General features: G+C 47.8%; 1 long non-coding RNA gene across 1 annotated transcript in view; it reads right to left on the bottom strand.

Annotated features, from left to right (window-relative positions):
* LOC307212263 overlaps positions 1-15842 on the bottom strand; it is a 26071-nt gene extending 10229 nt beyond the window's left edge. Inside the window, exons 1-2 of the long non-coding RNA XR_013836916.1 lie at positions 14068-15842; positions 8032-8338 (exon numbers count right to left, since the gene is read on the bottom strand). This is a non-coding gene — a long non-coding RNA (uncharacterized lncRNA). The remainder of the gene's footprint in view (positions 1-8031; positions 8339-14067) is intronic.

Here is a 15842-nt window from a genome sequence, read left to right as displayed (position 1 = left end):
CATAATGCTGGAATCAGGGTGCATGTAAGTTATTTCACTCCATTGTTCCTGATTAACTGATCATCTAGCTATAGGAACAAGTTACATGCAAGACTGTCTCCTTCCTCTAAGTCTACCTACTGAGTGCATTCATCACTGAAGGCCTTGCTGTGTGTCATTCTGCCTTCAGAGACTTGGCTGACTGGGATATTTGGCAGAGCTTCCTTGACAGTGATGCCAAGATAATAGAACTCTCTCCCTGGATTGAGTCCTTTTTTCTTGGCTTTCAATGTGGTTGGCATCCACCTGTCTTGGGAGACACTGGAAGGGTGCGCCTTTGGGGGCGAAGTCAAACTGTTGAATAGTTACAGCGCCTGCTGTGGCTGTAAAGACCAATAAGAGAGAGACATGTTTTGCTGCAGCTGGGGCAGATGAAGGCGGCCGTTTGTGCTGTTGCAGATACACCACAGAAGAAGATGAGTTTGGATTTGATATTCCGCTTAAGGACTCTCAAAGCGGCTAACAATCTCCTTTCCCTTCCTCCCCACAACAAACACTGTGAGGTGAGTGAGGCTGAGAGACTTCAGAGAAGTGTGACTAACGCAAAGTCACCCAGCAGCTGCATGTGGAGGAGTGGGGATGCGAGTCTACCACTCTCAACCACTACACCACACTGGCTCTCACAGCATTTATTCTTTCTGTGCTCCTCCCAACAGTCATTCCTCCTCTTGCTGCTGCTGTAGATACTCAACCTGCCTGCCTGTCTCCAGATGCTATAGTCGTCTGCAAGGGATTCCCACATGGTGATTCCCACACACTGGGGTTAACGTTGCCAGCCTTCATGTCACGTTTGCAGACATATTTGCAACACAGAGTTGGTCTGCCAGTGGGTCTGGTGCCTGAAGCCAGTTCCTTGTAGAGACACATCCTTGGAGATCCTGCCATCTTCCATTTGGTAGATGTGACCAAGCATTGCCAGGCTTGGGATAGGGTTTTATGTATTTACTTGGAAGTAAGTTCCAAGCAAACATTTCCAGGTGTTTGGTTTGCTTTCGTCATTCACCTGCTATTGCAGTTTATTTGTTTTTATTGTCATTCCTGATTCTTCTAGCTCTCTGTTATCAATTGCATTTTTAAAATAAATAAAATCTTCCAGTGGTTCCCTACTCTCACAGCTACTAATATGCACTAAATCCATAAAGATGCATTTAAGAAGAGGCAAGGGAAACCATCCTTTAACTGCCCATGAACTGCACGTACCGAACAATGACTAGTTTATGTTAAGTGGTAATTAATCAGTGTTAAGTGATTCTGAAGATGTGTCTGTGCAGAGGATACTACACACAAACACTTCGTGAAAAGAAGGGTCAGATCCAGAGCAGGCACAAGGCAGTGACAGATCCGGAAAACCCACAAGGGGAACTGAGATCCTCATACCTAGTGAAGATCATTGCACTCATTTATTTATTTTTTTTAAAGCCCCTCAGTATAAGGGAGGAGGCCTAACCTTTGGCCTGCTAGCTGCTGTAGGACTCCAACTCCCATCAGTCCCAGCCAGCATGGCCAATTGTCAGTCCTGCTGGGAGTTGCAGTCCACCAAATCTCTGGAGGGTCACAGGTTCCCCCTTCTGCTGGGCTGGACACTCTGCAGAGCTGCTATGAGGGGCGGGGGGGGGGTGAATAAGGATGCCACATTTTGGCCCCAGGAAGCCCTCCTCTTTCTTGAGCAGACATGGAACAGGCAGACATTCAACATTCATAGCTTTCTGCAGCTCGGGGAAAGCTTCACCTGTTGAATCTTCAGCTGTCACAAGGCTGCTAAAAAGGCGGAGGAGGACGTGATAATTGCTTATCAGTCAAAGCCTGGCAAGACAGATTCGCAGCCCTTGCTGAAAATATTCAATCATCACGCTGACAGGTTGGTGTTGCAGAGAGATCACGGCTGCTTTTCTTTTCTTTTCTCCCCCACCCCTCAAACAGCAGGATTTCACACAAGAAGGAAGCAGAATCCTGCTGGGTTGTGATGAGAAAATACAGAAATGAATGGGGGGGGGCGTTAGAGAAAGAGACTGTACTTTTGCTATTTTTAATTTTTTAATAAAAAAAAAAATGTCCGTCCCGGGCTGCCGATGCACCCTTGCCCCACGGCGGCCCCTTTGTGGCGGGATCCCTGCCGTGCCCGGGTGCGGGGACACCTTAAAACCGGCGCCGGGGCTCCGCGCTCAGCCCAGCCCAGCCTCCTTCGCCGCTCGGAAGCAGCTGACTCGCTGGGCGGCTGCCAAGGCCGGTTGGTTAAGCGCCTGGATCGCTGAAAGGCAACGTGCAGAATGACATGTAAACCTCCCCCGCCCTTATGCTAATACGAGGGGGAGGGGCCGCCTCGCCTCCCTCCTTCGCCACACACCCCTCCCCCTCCCCCTCCCCCCTCCAGCCGGCGACAGAGCCAGAATGGGGGGAGCAGCCTCACGCGCAAGTCGCCTCCCCACCCCCACCCAGCCCGACGCCGCTTCATTCATAAAAATTGAGCAGCCACTGCCACCTAGTTTTGGACAAGGCGAAGCTCCGCGACGCGGCTTCATCTCCGGAGAGGATGGGAAGGAAGAAGCCAACAGCCACTTGCGTCTCACCTTCTAGCTGCTAGGATGAACTGCAAAAGGGGGCGTGAATGCTGAGTGTATTTCATTTCATTTATTTCACTTGTCTCCTCCAAGGAGCCCAAGGTGGTCTCACAGTTTTATTCCCTTACAATTCATCCTCACAACAACCCTTTGAGGTAGGTTAAATGGAGATGTCTTGACTGGATCAAGGCCACCCAGTGAGCTTCACAGCTGAGTACAGTCTCCGATTTTCTTCTCTGGGCTATCATAAGGGTTGTGGGGCTTGGAATTGAGGAGTGTCCGCTGATCTCAAACTCACCCACCCTCCAGGGTTTTGTTTGAGCCTGCAAACTGTTTTACACTTCCTTAACCCCCTTGGATTGACAGTGTGCAGAGATTTCCGGTGACCCCTGACCAGCATGGTACAGAGTGTCATGCCCTTAAATTACTATCTCTGCTTTAGGGTTACTTCACACCTTACTTGGTGGCAAATGTGTGTTTTGCAGCTGTATGCATGATGGAGAGTCACACAGCCCAGCAAGCAGATCACTGGTATGGTATCACTGGGATAGCTGGGTTGGTGGAGCATCTCAGGATTTTGGGCTCGGGACACACATTGGGCAAAAGATTCTTGCATTTGCAGGGGGTTGAACCAGATGATCCTTGTGGTCTCTTCCAACTCTTAACTGCAGCTCAGAGGATGGGTGTCTAGAGGGGAAGAAGGAAGCTTCCAAGTCAGACCATGGGCCTAACTCAGTCAACACCGACAGTCAGCGACTTTCCAGGGTTTCAGGCAGGGAGCCTCTCTGCTCCTTTTGGGGACTGATCCTGGGACATTCACCCTGCAAAACAGGTCCTTCAGCACTGGCCTAGAGCCCCTCCACAAACGAGATCATCCATAAAGCACCACGTCACTCTTTTGAAGGCCTTTTGAAACGCACCTGCCCTGTTAAAGTTAAAAAACAGCAGTCCTTCCTTGGCCTGAATTTGCTGTGCTTGTGCCTGGCAAACATATATGCAGGCGAAACCCCTTGGCAAACTGTCCTGTATGGGCAGTTGCTAGGCAGGCTCAGGTCCTGACACACCCACATTTTAATTAACCACTGGCACACATGTGTGTGCACATGCAGCAGTAAGCGGCATCTGGCAAGCGCAGCTGGACGTGATAATAAACCTGAAGCCCAGGGAAAACATGGCTCTCCTTACCTCCCCTACCCCCCACCACCTCTGTCCTCCACTCCCTGATGTTTCATGCTCTACTGCCTCCCTTTTAACCTCTTTCCCCTTCAAATGTGCCCCTTTCTGGAACATGGCCAAATCATCTTTTCCTACCCTTTCCCAACACTCTCTTCCCCAATTTTCCTTTGTGGCAGACTTCTCAAATGTCCCATTTCCCCCTAGCCTTCTTTATTTGTGAATCTCCATCACTCCATCACTTTTCCTTCCTAAAATGCCACAGGAGGTGGGGAAAACCTCCAACCAAGCCTGATCCTTTGCAGAGTCAGGCAGTCCAAAGCCCATCGGACTAAGTTGTGTGTACTGTGTAAAGGATCAGACTCCTAGATGCTCCTCCATTACCTTGCTCAGGTTATGTATGGGTGACCAGAATTGTTCCAGGCCTGGGCTGACATCTGACAGAAGTGTTTTCCTTCCACTGCTTAAAAGTCTATGGCTCAGGTTTCTGGAACATACAGGACTCACTGCAAAAGATTGGGGGAATCCCCTGCAACTGCATCACGAGGCTGTCATTTCATTCAACAATGCATTAGGCTGCTTTCTTGATTTATTTAACCCACGCTATCCTTGAAGTTCAAGGTGAGCAACCATGTCGTTTCCTTTCCATGTTCGTCACTAAGTATAGGTCATTTTTGTTTCAAGAGTACAGATGACGGAACAGAGTTGTGCGGCGACGGCTGGGCTCAAGGACAATGCGGGAGCTAAGCACTGAGCTGTATTTCCAAAGCTGTATAGAACTAGCCGGGCCGGTATAGGGATGCAAGGCTGCAAGGGAGCTCTTTGTAGCAGGGTTGAGGGAACAACCTGATGGAAATGTTCTATCAGGTGCTGAACTACATGTTCCAGCAGGGATTGCAGCAGTTGTAGGTAAGCAACATTGGGGTGGGCAGTGTAGGGTATTCTTGGCTCCAGGAGGTCCGGGTGGTGTATACATCTGAAAATAAACACATTGCTAATCCAAGTGCATGCAAAAAGGACCTCAGCACCTCCAAACAGGACTGTCTAAAATTCTGCCTGAAACCCTGAAGAACCATTGCCAGTCAGGTAGGCAGCTGTGTTGGTCTGATGCAATAGAAATAAATAAATAAAAATTAAAAAAATTGTCAGGTAGCACCTTAGAGACCAACTAAGTTTGTTCTTGGTATGAGCTTTCTGAAGAAGTGTGCATGCACACAGAAGCTTACTGCCAGTCAGTGTAGAGAACAGATAGATTGTCTAATAATTGGTGGCTTCCTTTGTTCCTTATCCTGACCACTCCTTTTCCTTCTAAGTACCTGCGCCAAGTACAAAGGGGAAGGAAGAAAAACCCACTCCCGAGAATCCTTTTCTTTTTGCACAGGGGTTAAGAGAGCCCCTGCAGAAGCAACAGATTCAGGCACTATCTCTTTCTTCTGACAGGTGAATAATCCCCAGAGCTTTAGGGTGCCATCGCTCTAATCCTCCCAGGGTGAGAGCTCCAGGGTCCCTGTTCTTCCTCTTGCTTGAGATTTCCTAATATTCAATCACACACACACACAAAGCGAAAGGATCCTATCTGTTGTGTGCATGGGGCATGACTCTGTGTGTCCTGACCCTGAGCTTGACGCAACAAGTCACCTCCGGGGCAAGCTGCCTCGGCTCCTCCATGCCTCAGTTTCCACCCTTCTGCAAAGCAAGCCTCCCGCAACCCACGCCTGCCTCAAAGCGGCTGGCGCACGTACAAAAGTCTCCTCCTCCTCCTCCAAACGCAGGTGCAGGATCAGCCAGTTTGCTAATCTCAATGGAGCTGACTGTCTGCCTGAGCATCTCCGCCGGGGGAAGGAAAAAGAAAGAAGCAAACCCCTCTGTGCATGAGCTGGCAGGAAACAGTATAGCTGGAGGAGAGACAGCATCTCTGTACGTGAGGCAGAGCACGCAGGGCTGCACCTGACCCAGACAGCTCCCTTCAGCATCACTATTGGCTGTTGCTTCCGCCTAAGGCAGCCAGCAGGCCTACCAGGGCAGGCGAGGCAGTGGGGCTCAAACAGAGCCATCCTTCCCCTGTCACATCCTAGCTCTGGAGACAAAGAGATGGTGACATGGAGGGTGGCCATCTTTAGGACGGCTGCAGGGACGCAACAGCACTCTAAGGCACCTGTGTGCTGCCCTGTGTATCTGTCCTGATTTCGGCAGAGATTTCACACCTGATTCTTTGCAGAGTCCGATCTGTTTAAGACTGACCTCGGTGGTGGTGCTGTCAGGGCGGGACGAGGTTGCAGAAGTCCAGAACCAGTCGGCAGAATGAATGGGCAGGGAGGACCATTAAAAAACAGAAGGGGTTAGGCCCACAAAAAACCTGGAGCAAGCCCTGGCCACCAGCCGGTAAGACTGGAAAGTCCAGCGTCTGCTGGAATTATCTAACTGTGCCACTGACTGCACTCCTCTGCCTAATGTGTGAGAGACTTGGGAGGCACTTCTGGTCATATGTAGGCAATTGCGGTGTGTTTCCTCCCTCCGCAAAGTCAGCGAAGACATAGGGTCTGAAGCACTGTGCTAGGGCAGAGGTGGGGAACCTTAGTCTCAGGAGTCAAATGCAGCCCCCTCTCTCTGGCCACACACCCTTTTTCTAGGCCACACCCACATTGACCTTGCTTCAAGGCCTGCCTGGGTGTTTTTGCCTAGCTCACCTGCATCCCTGGACTCTGATGATGCCTCTTGCTTACCTAGATGGTAGGTAGAGAGAGGTCTCAGAGTGTGCGGACAAACTAAGCCAACATTTGCCTCTGGCTCTGACCACCACCGGCCCCTGGAAAAGAATGCAGAAGCCCTTTGGCTGAAAAGCTTTACCCCAGGGGCTGCTTGGCTGGATGATGCTCCAGTCCCAGTACAACAGACAATAGTCCACTCTGTCCAGTGTATGTGTGCCAACTCCAGATCCTCTTCCTTAGAGTAATACCGTTTGGTGCCTGCAGTGTCAACGCCCTGTTACTTGCAACACATTATAGAACAGTAATATTGTGCTGTAGAATTTTTAAAGCCAAGCACAACTCTTGCGGTCTTTGCACAACTCCACCAGTGACTGCAGACCTAGAGAACCTCATTTTATTTTATTATTATTTTTACTAGTGTATGAAATTTGTTGTGCTTGCTCAAAATTGCCAGTAATCCTTTTTTAAAAATAAGATTATATTAAAGCTTTTTCATGATACAATAAGATAAAAGACGGTAATCTAAATAAAAACAAAAACAGAGAAAGAAGGAAAAGGAAAAGGAAACATGGAGTCCTCTCTCAAAGGTAGCTCTTAACTTTTGTCTCACACAGAAAGTGGTGGACCCTCCCAGCTCTCACCTGGGAGCTTCCCTTTTTCTCTCAGACTCTCACCCTGGCAGGTACTTCCCTTCCCTGCCAGGAATCCTGAGGAAAAAGTCTTCCCTTTCATTTTCCCCTTCTTATTTCCACATCCACAGAATAAATAATAATAATAATTCTACATTTTGTTTGCCCAGTCCTACACAGAGTTGGATTCACCCCTACACCCAATGAGATCAGTCGGTCTCTGCATCAGATTGAGCTGTAGCTGCTGCAGTACAGTTTTTCATTCTTGGGAATCTGATTCCCAAAAATGCTGTGTGTGCAGTAGGAAAGGTGAACCTGTGGCCTCCCAAAAGTTGCTGGACTCCCCTCATCCCCAGCCAACATGGCCAATGGTTAGGGGGGATGACGGGAGCTTTAGCCTAGCATTTTCTGGAGAAACTCAGGTTCCTCATACTCCCCCCATCCCTCTGGCCTCCAGTCTTACAGGAGCTAAAATAACTTAAGACCCTTTAAGTTTCATACTCCCTTGACCTCCGAGGCCTGGTGCCAAGGAACTAAGGCATGCTGGGAATTCTGCAGAACGCATTATCTCAAAACTACTTTAGCTCAACACTTACATCTGCCCAACAGCAACTGCCTTGTTAAACAGAAAAAAGAAAAGCAGGGAGGGAGGGAGGGAGGGAGAGAAACACCACAGCTGTCAGCATGCAGCTGTATTGGGGAGACCAGAGTGTTTTGCAGCTGCCCTGCAGGTGAGATGTGCCCCCTAAGTGGGGGTGCTGACTTCTATTAAAGGAAACAAGAGAAAGGACTTCCTGAAGCTGATCCTATGAAGCAGGAAATGGCTATGAAATCCCTTTCTGACCCCCTCTCTCCTTTTTCTCAGATTTCCACTCACCATTCACTGTTATTATTTCTCATTTCTCATCTCATTTCTTTACTTACTCTCGCCATATAGTTGCTTCTTTGACCAGTGACTCGGGCAGAAACTCAACACTGGGGCGCCACCTAGTGGCTTTTTTGTGTTCTGTGGTGGTTCCTCCCGTCAGGGACCATTGTGAGGGCTCGTCCGCACTTCCCTTTGTCCCGTGATTTCTTCCATTTGTTCTGGGACAAACCTCCTTGGAGGGCGGATTCTGGGCTTGAACAGGATGGAATGAGATCTGCACAAGGAGCCCTGAATGAAAGCAAGGAGCCCCCTCTCCCTGAGATGCCTCATGGCTCTTTGGTGACTTGGGACAGGAGCAGCACGCTGCAGACAACGGTCTGTAAACAGTAAAACTAGCACCTCTTCATTATCACCACCCCACAAGAAACTTATCTAGCAAATGCCTTTGCCATTTTAATGTGTTTCTAATTCCTTTTCAGATTGTGAGGTTCTTCTTCTTTGTTTTGTTTTGTTTTTTAGCTGTGGGACTATCCGCAGTAAACTTGCTATATTGTAGAGCAGGATCCAGATAAGGCTGTTGCTCCAACGAATGCTTTTTATGGTTGCAGTGGAATAATTGATTAGTAGCATTTGGACTGCTGCACTGAGTTGCTGGGAAAATGAGGTTCTTCCAGCAAGCAAATAGCTGTGGTTTAGAGCTGTGGAGAGTGGTTGCATGCCTAAGTAGAGGCCTCCACATCAGGGGAGGGTGGTGAACAGGTGGTCCTCCAGATGTTGTTGAACCTCCATTCCAACCAGCCCCAGCTAGCATGACAAATCATCAGGGAAGGACCGTGGCTCAGAGGGCAGAGCATCTGCCTTGCAACCAGATCACAGGTTCAATTCCTGGCTTTTCCAGGTAAGACTGGGAGAGAAACTGTTCTGAAATCCTGGAGATCTGCTTCCAGTCAGTGTAGACAAATACTGAGCTAGGTGGACCCAGGGTCTGACTCAGCAGCTTTCTATTGTTCCTATGATGAGTCCTGTAAGTCTAGCAACCTCTGGAGGGGCACAGGTCCTTCACCCCTGGCTCTGTATAATGAATACTGACATTGGAACCAGAGCTGACATGCTCCCACTACTGCAATTCTCCTCAGGTCTTGGCAATAGCCATTGGCAAACTGCAACTTGTCCCCAGAGAACAAGGCTCATCCAATGGTGTGCAATGCATTCTGCAATGGTGATCAAATGTTGTGATTCAAGCCAGGGGTGCCAGCTTGAATAAAAGATGGGGGCGACCCCACCCTGCATAATCAACCACAAGACATGGCACACACACCATTTGAATGACAATCAACTTTTGGGGGGACTGGCCCCCTCAAATATTTTAGGAGGGGCAAAGGTACCTCGGCCCCTAGGAGTTGGCTCCTATGATTCAAGCCAAGTGAGATGTATCCCTCACAGGCTGTCCCAATACTATAACGCCAAGGTTGCAGGTTCAGTTCCATATGGGACAGCTGCATATTTCTGCATTTCAGGGGTTGGAATAGATGATCATCGGAGGTCCCATCCAACTATACAATTCTATGATGCTATTCTTCCCACCCTCCTCCCCCCAAAAATAATCCTCCAACTGTCCCTACCTTTCATTGCCAGGAATGGGAATCCATAAATTTATTTATTCTGCCTGGATGATCGGCACAGGGCAGCTTTTCAGTGTCCACTATGCCATGGAGGGGGATCACTGACACAGTCATGATGCAGGAATTGCAGCATGAGGTCTCTCCCCCCCACCCCCGCAACCATCCCATCCCATAGAACATGCCTAAAGTCATTGGGGCCAGTCCCCACTGCAAGAGGCTGCAGGAAATCGGCAATCCCAGTGATGCCTCTAGTCAAGCCAGAGTTGAGAGCCATTAAGATATCTCATGGTGCAATAGAACTACCTGCTTGATACCTTCAGTGCACTATAATCACACAGCTCTCTACCACACAACTGAGTTTAATTTGAATGTCCAATACTCCTTCTTGCAAGGCCCAAGGGTTTGTGGTGGTGGTTGTTGACAATAGCACGCCCTGCAAGACATCAGGAATCATACTTTCTGGAAGTTATCTTCTTGGCAAACATTTCAGCAAAGCAAAGTTAGCATGGAGGGAAAGTATACTGTACACAGGGGCCCGGGCACAGAGAATATGGCAAGCTGGCTGGCTGGCTGGCTTGCCGCTCATCAGCCGGAGAGAAAGAATAGCAGTTGTAATAAAGCAGCATGCATGTGTCCAGGCCATTACCTCAGGAGCCCTTGGGGTATGGCTCAGCAAGTCTAGAACAGATAAAAGTTCCACTTTCATGCTAACTCAGGCCACATTGGCTCAGACACACCAAAGCAGGTGTGGTGCATGCAGGTGTGCTAGGGCCACCGGATGTAAACAAATAACACATGCATTCCCTCATGCTGCGGCTTCACGTGAGACTGGCAAGAAGGCTTTTGCTCTAAGCCCATAAAGAAGAGCCAGGCAAAGCAGCCCAAGGGGGAGTGTTGGCTAAAGCAGGCAGCCAGGATTTGTCCTGCGCATCACAGAGAGGGAGGAGAAACTCCACCCAGGGCTGCTATTTTCAGCAAGAGACCTGCATTTCATGCAGTATTGGGGGTTGAGGAAAGCAGAGGCCTAGTAAGGCCGACTTCAGAGAGTCCTTGCCATCTGAAGTAAGGCAGGTGGTTTCAAAGAGAACACAAAAACGGTGCCCTGTTCTCACAGTGGCGACTCAGATGCAACCAGGGTCCGAGTGCAACAACGTTCTCCCCACCAGCAATTCCCAGCAATTGGTATTCAGGGCCATGCCACCTACATGATGGCCTTTTTAGTAATGATTCCTCACTCATGGGGATGCTGGTGGCACTGTGGGTTAAACCACAGAGCCTAGGGCTTGCCAATCAGAAGGTCGGCAGTTCGAATCCCTGTGACGGGATGAGCCCCCATTGCTCGGTCCCTGCTCCTGCCAACCTAGCAATTTGAAAGCATGTCAAAGTGCAAGTAGATAAATAGGTACCGCTCCGGCGGGAAGGTAAACGGCATTTCCGTGCATTGCCCTGGTTCACCAGAAGAGGCTTAGTCATGCTGGCCACATGACCCGGAAGCTGTACGCCGGCTCCCTTGGCCAATAAAGTGAGATGAGCACCGCAACCCCAGAGTCGTCCACGACTGGACCTAATGGTCCCTTTACCTTTACCTTTACCTCACTTATGAGGCTGTTTCTCAAGAGCATCTTACTTGGTGCTGAAGTCTCTTCTGCACCACATAAAGCCCTTTTAATACCCCAAGGTGTTTAATCTCTGGTGTAGCTTTTCCTCTGCTGCAACTGTTTTTAGCACTGTATTTTTAAAAATTGAAAATATCGCCCAGTTAAGGGCGGTGGCAGCTGATGAAAGTAACTATATGCGGAGGTAGAGAATGTTTGAGGGCCTAATCATGCTGAATGCACGGAGGCATGTGGAAAACAACTGGCTTCCTGAATGCACATGGAGATATAACGGAAAAACCTCAGGGTCAGGCTGGGCCGAGCCTGGAGCCGTTTAGCAGTGAACATGACGTTTCATTCTTGATTTGCTATCACCCGCACCCTCCTTCCTCCCCAAATATATGAAAAACCCCCACCCAGGTCAGCTGGCGGAGAATGAAACAGGTGCCATGGAGGTGAATGGGCTTTGATTTGCATTCCATTCCCAGAGAGCAACTCTCTCTTATCCAGCCGGTCTCCATTAAAGGGAGTCTAACTAGGTTAAAACACAATTTATTTCTCAGGCGTTCTGTTGCGCTGCCTGTGGAATGTTGGCAGCCAGCAATCTCCAAGATGCGCAGCCAGTCACTGTAAAGGGAGGGGGAGTATTATCTGTGGCGGAGAAGCAGGAGGAAGACTAAGGATTGGAAGAGTGTAGAAAGCATCCTGGCTTCTGGGGTGCTTTACTCCTGCATCTGAAGGCATGGCACCTCTTTGTCTGATCATAACCAGTGGAATGGTGTATAAGAGTCAAGACCAAAACCCAGGAACGACCATGGCTTAGTGGTAGAACATCTGCTTTGCATGCAGAAGGTTCGTCTTGGTACAAGGCAGCTTTCTATGACTGTGAGCTGGATTTACAATTTTCTGGCAAAGGCTCAGCATTTTGAACATGCCAGGGTTTTTCATCTCCAAATTGGGGCAGGGGTGTAGTTGCACTGGTGGAAATCCTGCCTGTTGTGCAGCTGTTAAATGCAAATAGCCTTTGTCGGGATGAAAGATGGCAAGTGTGGCTAGGCTTGACCCCAGGCACCAAGAACACAGCTTTACCAGAGGTTGAAAGAAAGTCTTTTCAGAATTGGAGGAAAAGAGGCAAGCTCAGGAGGGTGGCAGGTTAGGGAGGGGAGCAAGGCCAAAACTTATGATAATGGAAAATAGGCTGGAGGTTGGCGTGATCAGAAGCAGTCAGTCAAGCCTCAGGATTGAGAAGTAGGCAATGGCTTGTTTTAGACATAATGACCTTAGCCTGTTGTTCTTTAGTCGTTTAGTCGTGTCCGACTTTTCGTGACCCTGTGGACCAGAGCAAGCCAGACACTCCTGTCTTCCACTGCCTCCCGCAGTTTGGTCAAACTCATGCTGGTAGCTTCGAGAACACTGTCCAACCATCTCATCCTCTGTCGTCCCCTTCTCCTTGTGCCCTCAATCTTTCCCAACATCAGGGTCTTTTCCAGGGAGTCTTCTCTTCTCATGAGGTGGCCAAAGTATTGGAGTCTCAGCTTCAGGATCTGTCCTTCCAGTGAGCACTCAGGGCTGATTTCCTTAAGAATAGATAGGTTTGATCTTCTTGCAGTCCATGGGACTCTCAAGAGTCTCCTCCAGCACCATAATTCAAAAGCATCAATTCTTCGGCGATCAGCCTTCTTTATGGTCCAGCTCTCACTTCCATACATCACTACTGGGAAAACCATAACTTTAACTATATGGACCTTTGTTGGCTTTATCTATACGGACCTTTGTTGACCTTAGCCTATCCATGGTTTATTAGATCAAGAACAAGCTTTGGACCTGCACAGTCCCCACTACTGAAAACTTCCAGGGTTAGTTAAACGACAGTTTCCTGTTACATCAAACTTCAGAAACTGTTGTTTCTCTCTCTTTTTTTTTTTTAATAATTTTTATTAACAATTTTGTTTAAATTACAATGCCAATAAACAATACAATATAACATCTCTTGACATAGATCTCTTCACTTCTTTGGACTCCCTCACATCTCCCGCTCCTGCGTTCCTGTTTGAAATTTTTTCCAGCAAATTTATCCCATTATTTCTATTCTTATTATCTAGTTTTCCAATGTTATATCTCTGATTTTAACTATCCTTTATTCAAATCTTAAAGAATTTAAATATAACCTACAACTTCCCAATTTTTATCCTTTCTTAAATTTAGCTTATCTTCATAATTCACTTCATCTAGCTTAATGGTGCCAAGTTGTTTATACTCTCGCATCCTTCTTAGCATTCATACAATTTACAATATTTTTGTAGATAAATCTTGAATTTCTTCCAATCTTCTTCCACCGTCTCTTCTCCCAGGTCTCGGATTCTGCCAGTCATCTCAGCCAGTTCCATATAGTCTATCAGTTGCATCTGCCATTCTTCCAGTGTGGGTAGATCTTGAGTTTTCCAATGCCTGGCGACAAGTATCCTTGCTGCTGTTGTTGCGTACATAAAAAAATGTTTGGTCCTTCTTTAGCACGCTCTGGCCGACAATACCCAAAAGAAAGGCCTCTGGTTTCTTAGGGAAGGTATACTTAAATACCTTTTTCAGCTCATTGTATATCATTTCCCAGAAAGCCTTCACTCTAGGGCAAGTCCACCAGAGGTGAAAGAATGTTCCTTCATTTTCTTTACATTTCCACAGAAACTGTTGTTTCTCCTCAGACTGCAAACCAGGATCTGACTCTGGATATGGCTTGGATGTAATGGGAAATTAAATTCTGGAAAGATGAGGGAGTTTTGTGGGTTTATGAGACTGAGGTCATGACATCTGAACCAGGCCAGCGGTTGCCATGTTGATCCAAAAAGACAGAAGAAACGAAGCACACAGACTAGAATACCTTTCTGCAGACTGAATTGGTTTAGCGGAGGCAGCGTGTTTCTGCTGCAGCCTCTGTCTCACAACGACCCCCGTGAAAATCAAAGCTTGCAGTATCCCATCTAAGTAGGTCTAAAAATATATCATTTAACCTACTTTGTAGCATCTAAGAACTGATGAGGTAGCCAAAGGTCCATGAGCTTATAGAGAGCTAAGAAAAATCTCAGGGAGTCCTTCCTGTTTCGGGGGCAGCTTTGAAATGGGCTTCCAAAGAGAGTACAAAAATGTCCAGCTGAGATCCACATACAAAGGAGAAAGAGAGAAACTGTGAGAATGAATTAGCTACTCCAGTGACAGTTTTTATGCTCAGCTCCCTCCTCCCTGAGCTAAATTAACTTGCTCGATTAACTTGCCATGAAATCCTAAGCAAGTCTACTCAGAAGTAAGCCCCACTGAGTTCAAGTGAGACTCACTGGATTGCAGCCTCATGTGATGTGATGGATTCACAGTAGGGCTTACTTCTGAGTGGACAAGCATAGCATTGCATTTTTAAGGATCATTTCTCCCCACCAGTTTATACTCAGGATGGTGTGGGTTGTAGCTTTTCCCCAGCAATGGAAATAAGAGGGAAGAAATTGAAGCTGGAAGCACTGAAGCTGTTGTATGAAAACGTTGATCCTCCAGAATGTTGAAAGTATTCGTTACTTTTCTGAAGCTTACCCCACCCTCCGTCACCATCCTGCTGTGGCAAGCTAATTTAGTAGGGGATCATCCATGTTTTAAAATGATTAAAAGGAAAAGAGTAAACTTGGCAGGAGCTAGCAGTTATCTCACATGTGAGGAAAATTACACAGCTCCTAATATCCTCGCAAAAAAAACCTTATATGCAAACATATTTAGATTTAATAAATGAAATGTAAAGTTGCCAAATGACCAGAGGGGTGTGTGGAACAGCCTGGTCTACAGGAACCAGCAAGCAAAGCTTTCCAGTGGGTAGAAAAAGAAACACCATCGGCTGCTAATGTCTGGCCATCAAGAGCTGCCAGAAGCTGATTGAAAGGTTGGCAACCCAAATCAAAAGCCGGAATATATTTATTTATTTTAAAAAGGATTATTAAAATCAGTTGACGGCCCCGCTCAAAGCCCATTAAGGGATGTAAATATTTGATAACACACATTCATACTTCAGCAGCCTGGTTCCAAGATGTTCATTGGTTCCTTCTTTCCAGCCCAAGAAACCAATCGGGCTGCAGACACAGCCAGCCAAGCAAAACTGGGATGTAACTGTCTCAGCCTCACCGCTTGCCAGCTGCTGGCCTTGAGGCAAGGAAGTGCTCTCATGGCAAAGGCTGAGCACACCTGCCAGCATAGGAGAGCTCGAGGCAGGGGCCTGGATCCTGACGCAGAGCACCCCGCTAAAAAGCAAACCCAAAAAACAAGAGGAGCGGCAGCCAGGAAAGGGTGGAAAAGAGCTACGTGAGCTTTCTCAGGGAGACCCAATCTTATTAATAAAAGCTGCTTCTTCCCAAGGCCTTGATAATCTCTCCTGCTACAGATTATTTACAGCTGTGGAATTTAATACTCCAATGAACAAAGCTTCCCAAGGCACGCCAGAGAGAGAGAGAGAACGAACGCAAGAGGGCCTAGTTTTAACCCTTCTGAGCACTTTAGTCTTCCATGATGAATCGCAAGGGCCTTTCTATGCAGCTGTTGCCATGTTAGGTAGAGTTGCTAGATCCTATACAACACAGAGCCCCTGGCTTTTAAGAGTTCTGGCATGTGTGAGGGTGCTTCCAA

Source organism: Podarcis cretensis (assembly GCF_951804945.1).
Source record: "Podarcis cretensis genome assembly, chromosome: 3".
Taxonomy (NCBI): domain Eukaryota; kingdom Metazoa; phylum Chordata; class Lepidosauria; order Squamata; family Lacertidae; genus Podarcis; species Podarcis cretensis.
The sequence above is the reverse complement of the archived record's forward strand: the minus strand, read 5'-3'. Positions and strand labels throughout refer to the sequence as shown.